General features: G+C 44.0%; 1 pseudogene; it reads right to left on the bottom strand.

Annotated features, from left to right (window-relative positions):
* Window positions 1-3748: 3748 nt before the first annotated feature.
* On the bottom strand, window positions 3749-4186 carry LOC100755759 (annotated as a pseudogene).
* Between the last annotated feature and the right edge of the window lie 2785 nt (window positions 4187-6971).

Below are 6971 nucleotides of genomic sequence, written 5' to 3'. Positions count from 1 at the left end.
CCCAGCATTAGGGATGTGGAGACAGGAGTGATATGGCTGGGTAGAAGAGTGATAAGGCTGAAAGAGACAGGGGCTCAGAGCATTAAGTCTGAGGATTCATAGAGACAGGATTGCCCCTTCGGTCTGAGGATTCCGGAGAGGTAAAAGGTGTTTCTAGTGGCTGGCTGCTCTACTTCTCTGATCTCTCAGCTTTCACCTCCAATATCTGACTCTGGGGTTTTTATTATAAGACCAATTAGAATTCGTGCAACAGTGGGGCATAGGTAATTCAGGGGAAGTGAAGGCATTCAGGACAATAGATGTGATCAGGCAAGTGTGGCTTTGTTCTCAATATGTTAGAATAATTGCTCCTATATATTCTTTAACTAGATTCTTAAAATATTAAAATTTTGTCACATAGACTTTCTAGCTCTCTAAGCATATTACATAGTTTTATTTTTGCTGAGTCTGTTCAGAGCAAAAATGTAGGTATAGCAATTCCCTATGTACTTCAGAGTACATCTCTCATGGATAAGGACTTTACTGTACAAGACACATGTAACTCCAAGCATGACATGAGAGATCACTACAAATCCAGCACCTTAAAAGACTTATCTGGTACCCTGTAGAGGAGTCTGAGAGTACCTGGCTGAGGTTTCTACACAGGATGCACAAGGCTGGAGTCAAGTTGTCAGCTGAGGTCGAGGTCTCATCTGAAGCTTGACTGGGGAGAAATCCATTTTCCTGGATAGATTTCAGCCCTTACAGTCATAAGGGAGAAGGCTTCAATTTCTTGCAGGCTGTATCCTGGAGGCTGCCTTCAGAAACTGGAGGTCACCATCATAGTCCCTCCCCTCCCAATGTAGGCAACCCACACATGCTAACTTGTCTTTTCAAAACCAGCAAGGGGGTGAGAGGCTCTAGCCAGATGGTACTATTGACACACACTCTACCAAAGGCATGCAGTATTGGGTATGTAGCCATTGACCTCCAATTTCTTTAACCATATTCTCATATTCTATTGGAGAGGAGAAAGCCATAGGTCTTGCCTGTTCTTAAAGAAAGGGTGTCACATTAGACAAGGAATAGCAGGAGGTGGGGATCACTGGCATTGCCTTAAGTGTCTGTCTGCCACAACACAATGGACAGAGTCCAAGGATTAAGACTGTCACTGTCCTCAGTATACCCGGTGTCAGCTCGTCTCACGTTGGTAGTATTAATTTGACCATTTGATGAAGGCAAAGGCTATCATGATTTTCATATGTTAAATTTACCAATCTCCCTTTGTAATGATTAGGTCACAGCCAGTTCCTTGAAATTAGTGATTCTTTCTTTGCCTGACTCAATTATTGCCATGTTGGTTATTTTTCCAAAACCCTGTGTTATTAGGGTTCTCTAAAGAACAGAACAGATAGTATGAATATATTTATATATTAAAATGGATCGGTGTCTTCCATGTATGTATTATATCTATTAGGCTGGTTTACAAGATGCTGTCTCGGTAGTTCACCATGGCTGTCTTATACTGGAGAGACTAATAATCTATTGTTGTTCAGTCCATGTGTCTGAATCAACAGTCCCAGTCATGTGTTGAAGTCCAGCAAGGTTCCTGACTCCTTCACGTGGCTCTGATGCAGGTGAAGGATTGCCTCAGCAACAGGACAGTTGAACTTGTCAGCCATTTTAAGGGCAAGCAGGCAAAAAAGCCAAGTGTCCTTTTTCCATGTTCTTTTAGGCAGGCTGTCTCCAGAAGGTGGCCCAGATTTAGGGTGGGTCTCCCTGCTTCAAATAATCCGATTAAGAAAATCCCTCACAGGAGTGCCCAGGAACTTGGGTTTTAGTTCACTCCAGACACATTCAGGTCGACAACCAAGATCAGCCATCACAAACCCTATCATCGCTTAACTCTACAATCCATATTGGTTGGCATTCTGCTGTGAAAAACAGGGCTTCCCATCTTCCCATATGTTTATGCATGTTTCATGTTAGTCCGACCATGCTGCAAGACAAGGTTCAACATGGATGTAACCAACCAATGCTGAAAGCAGGGAAGTATCATCTGGGGAAGAAATCCATGCATGGTGAGAGGGCTCTGTATTGCATGCTCAAAGATGATCCATAGCCCATAATGCTAATATTTCTTTATTCAGATAAACACCAGCCAAATGCAAGCCAGAGCCTGCCCAGAGGCTGCAAGCTAGCGAGGTCAGAGAGAAAGGGTCTCCACGCATTCCCTGCCCCTTAAGAATTGCCCCCCCTCCCCCGCGTCATCTTCGACCTCCCCTGACCACGCCCTCATGGGCGTGGCCAGGCACACCTGTAGGGGCTACTAGGAGGCGGGGCTACAGTGTCTCCCTACAGCTCTGAGAACAACCAGCATGAATGTTTGGCTCAAGTGGTACAGCATTCGGTTACAGGAGGAGCACATGCTCACCTATAGTCAGTCCCGTTGTGCTTTATCGTGTGCTAGTAGATTCTATTGAGAACAAGAGCAGCGTGGCTGTGTGTGGTGCACCTCATACTGTGATGGAAGGACTTGGACACCTCCTTCTCCCTGTGTGATCTGAAATACAGAAAGCCGGGGAGTGGGGCAGGGGTGGGGGAGCATGCCAGGCCAATGACATGGGTGTGAATATACATTGAGTCTGAAATGCAATAGTGCTCTTCTCTCATAGGTGACAAGTCCTACCGAAGCTGAGCAGTTGTTTTTTTTTTTTTTTTAATTTTATTTACCAATTAGAAATTAACTGCCTCTCCAACAGGATATGACTGTGCACAGATACGGGTTTGTGGATTCATGTTATTTTAATAGGCTAAGATGTATTACTGTCACGATTTATTTTGGTGCTCACATTTCTCCAGATTTGGTCAGTGGCAACCTTTGCAGATGGCTTCTGTCATTTGAGTCCATTGACCATTCCCTGACTTTAATACTTCCTTTATAGCACTGCAAGATGATCCAGTTCCATCTTGTTCTTCCCTGCCATTTCCCCAAGTGGCTCTGGTTCCTTCTGCTGGGGATTGTTAGTCAGAGATCAAGATCAGTGTGCATTAGAGGTTTTCAGGCAGTGGTATGGAGCCACTGCAGTGGGTGAGTTTCTGGATAACTGTTCTGTAGTTCTTCAGAGACTAAGAACTAACCCAGGGACACCTTTTCTCATGCAAATACCTTCGCTTGGTCTACTGCAAACACCTTCCTGATTTTACTCATTTTTTTCCACTCACTGACTATATTTATAGCTTAATAATAAAAACCAAAGTCAGTTTCTTAGATGTTCTTTATAGTTTATTACACACAATATAATATAGAGCACATGTGGCCTGGAGACTATGCAGGCTATTGCCCATTTGCCCAGTGAGATCTCTTGGGCTCTAGCAAATGGAATGACAATTCTAGCCACATACAGGGCAACCACAGAACCTGGCTGAGATGCCCAGTTTCCCTGGCTTCCTCTGGAGTCTCTCATCAGTACCATTGGAGATACCCAAGAGAATCCTTTCCTTTTAACAGAAGATCTTCCACGGCCTCTCTGTGACTTGCCTTGCCTAGTGTAGCTTGGCACAGGAGCCAGACATTCTGATCAAGCCCATGTGAGTATACATTCCTAACTAACAGTTATCAGTGGGAAATTTGGTGGGTGGTCACTCGTTAACAGAGTCATGCTAGGTCCTGTGAGTTCTGAGTGTTCATGTGGCTGATTTCCAATCTGCCTAACACACTTTTTTTTTTCTTAAACAGTCTTTAATGGAAGCTGTGTATGAGGCATCCCTACTCCTGCATCTCCTCAACCGTTTCTTCCTTGTATTTGCCCTTCTCCTTTCCTACTTGTCGACACTTGGCTTTGCTTTCCAGGATCTTCTTTCGGTCTTTGTCCAGCTTTAGCTTGGTGATAACCACCTTGCTGGGGTGGATGCCCACATGGACCGTTGTGCCATTAGCCTTTTCTCGCTGCACTCATTCAGTGTAGATGACGTGTTTCACCACTTTGCCAATCTGCTGACCTTTGCAGTGTCCTCGGACAACCTGAACTTCATCATCCTTTGGAATGGGCATAGATCAAACACTGTACTTCTGTCTCAGCTCTTTGGAAAGAGGGGAAGACATGATCTCTTCCAGATTTGAGAAGGTGCATTGAAATGCCATTTGTGGTTCTTGCTTCGGTCAGAAGTCACGAAGGGGTTGAACTTCATTTTGGTGGCTGCGATCCAGCGATGGCCACAAAAGGCCCAACACACTTTTTAAATCATTGACCACCTGTGATAGCATTGTGATTTAGTGGGGTATGTAGGTATACAATTCTGCTCTTGGTTTCTCTATGTCTGTCCCTGTGAGGGGTAACCAGCATTATTCCTCACTACTCTGAAACCAAATAGAATCTTCTAAAAGATTACTTCTGAATAAAATTCTGGGTTACTGAAATGTTAATGCATGCCTATTTATTTATTTATTTATTTATTTATTTATTTATTTTGCATGCTTCATCTCTAATCATCACAACCACTTTGGAGGGAGACTGTAATTATCTCCACATTTTTCAGATGAAAAACCTGGTACAAAAGAGATAACCAGCTTTGTCTGAAGTCATACTATGGATGTGGACATGAAAGAGCCAGAAGATGAGCCCTGATCCAGGACAGAGAAAAATCTTCTATCACAGAGAATGCAAAAGACATTGACAGGCCAAAAGGCTGAGGTGAGAGGGCTGGAAACTCACTTGACTCCCGAGCCCCTGGGTTGACCTGAGTTCCCAGAACAAGAATGTTCCTTACATTTCCCTCAGTCCATTCCCTAGACTCTCCCCAGCCTGTCTTTCTCCCCTTCCATTAATCCCCAAGAGGACTCCTCAGCCTGGCTTCAACCCTCCTCTGCTCACAGGAGCAACTTCTTGCTTCTCTAAAAGGACTGACTTACACTTCTCTGCTGCTCATTTTCAGCACATTTTTTTTTTCTGGTGGAGCCAGACCTCAGTTTGGCTAGAGGCAGACAGTAAGGCACTCTGGAGGTTTCCCCTCGCATATTTTGGAAGTATGCCTAGGCATTGCTATCTAAGGGCAGTCTCACCCTCTGGTGTTGAGGATTGCGCTCCATAGACTTCGACTCCCACCCCGGCATCTGTCCTGGGAAATACTTAGGGGCAGTACCTAGGAGTGGAGACAAACTGCCACTCAGGGTTCAGCCAAGTTTAATCTGTACCAAGGGATCAACATCCAAGTAAAAACATTTGAATGACTCATAATAGGGCTGACACCAGGGTTCCTAGAAGTGATTTTGAAATGACAAAGTTATAAGCCAGGTTGCCCTTATTGGCAGGGGGACTCTGGGCCACCTTACCTAACTTAGAAAGAAGCTAAACATTTGTGACTGCCCCTCAAAGGGGCTAGTTTATCCTGAAGCTAATGAAGCCTGTGCATTTTGTATTTGTAATTTTATATGATTTGCTTGAGAGGGGATGTCAAATCACACATACATGGAAAACACTGACCCACTTTAGCCCTGTGTATCTATTTTAAGAGACAATCATTTTCTCCAAAGGAATCAGTGTAATGGTGGAATTAACAGCACTGGTGGCCATGGGTCCCACAACACAGACCCAGAATTCTTTGGAAGAGAACCATCACTGCCATATTTCTCAATGCCAAGGCTAACTCCTCTCTTTTCACTCCTGTCTGATCCCATGAAACCATGCACTGCTCTTTGTTCTTATACATTTCCCCTAAGATTGTGTTATCATTCATCAGGATACTCTCACCAGAGCCAAGAAGATTCTGGTTTCATGCTCTCGAATTTCCAGAACTAAATGAACCTATTTTCTTCTTAAAGCACCCAACTTCATTATAGCAACACAAGACGGATTCAGACACCTAACAGCTGAAGACATCAGCCTTTCATTCATGAAGGTAATCTGGGGATGGTCTCTCACACTCTAGTGTGGTTCTCATTACTACTCAGGTCTCTTAGTTCAGGACTTTGCACATCATCACCTTCTCTATGACTGAGAAAAGCACCAGGCTGAGGAAATCGAGAGACTTTTTTCATGGTTTTCTACCCCCAACGTCATACAAATAGATTCTGCTGGTTTTCTGCACAACAGCCATGCAAATGCTTGAAAGTAGTGGTCTTCAAGTAGGACCAGAGCAAAGATGTGCCAGATGCATACCTGCATCCTCTTTTTAGGTGGTTATTTAAACTAAAATTTATTGAAGAAATTTCTATATTCTATGCTTAGAAGATTTCCAGTTAACCTTTACAACTAAGCCACTAAGTAGACCCTACCAAACTATCATTCTATTTTCCAAACAAAGTCGAATAAGTTGCCTAGCAGCCTGTCAGTGTAGTCAGTGGCTGAGCCAGGACACAAAAGCAAGAGCCTCTGATCCCGAAGTGTCCCACAGGCTTCAGAAACAATCACTGTGAAAGTAGATACAGACTGGGTCACACTCAAGAGGTATAAACTGGCTACCATGGCCCGAGAAAAACTGCTTCCTGGTAGCCATGGGCCCAGACAGCTCTGCTTAGAGGCAGAGCCCTAGCTGAAGTAATAAGTAAAGCCTCAACATGAGGCTTTGGCCATTCTCCTGCTGGCATCCTTATACTCCAGGGTTTCCTTATCAAAGGGTCCTCAGGGAATCCTCTAGCTGATAGATTAGCCAGCCTAAATCTTGTTTTACTGGTGAAGAAATGGAGGCCCAGAGAGATGAAGTCACATGCCCAAGATCACTTTGTGCAATTGTTCTTTTTCACTCCTTGGAAATACAGTTCTTTTATGTGGTATGTTTAAGGAGCTCCCAGATGTCTCAATAAAAGCACAATGACACACTTCTCTTTGTTTCCCACAAAGGCTTTTCTCTAACATGGAAGCTTTCATAGACACAGGCAGGAAATCCCAAGATCACAGAAAAGCTAATTAGCAGATATGGAGATGTCCTCAACCACATCTGGAATCTTCATTGCCAGTCCTAACTATGACTAGAGGATCATAACCACACCACCC

This window comes from Cricetulus griseus (genome assembly GCF_003668045.3).
Source record: "Cricetulus griseus strain 17A/GY chromosome 1 unlocalized genomic scaffold, alternate assembly CriGri-PICRH-1.0 chr1_1, whole genome shotgun sequence".
Taxonomy (NCBI): Eukaryota; Metazoa; Chordata; class Mammalia; order Rodentia; family Cricetidae; genus Cricetulus; species Cricetulus griseus.
Note: the sequence above shows the minus strand (reverse complement) of the source record. Positions and strands in the feature narration are given on the sequence as shown.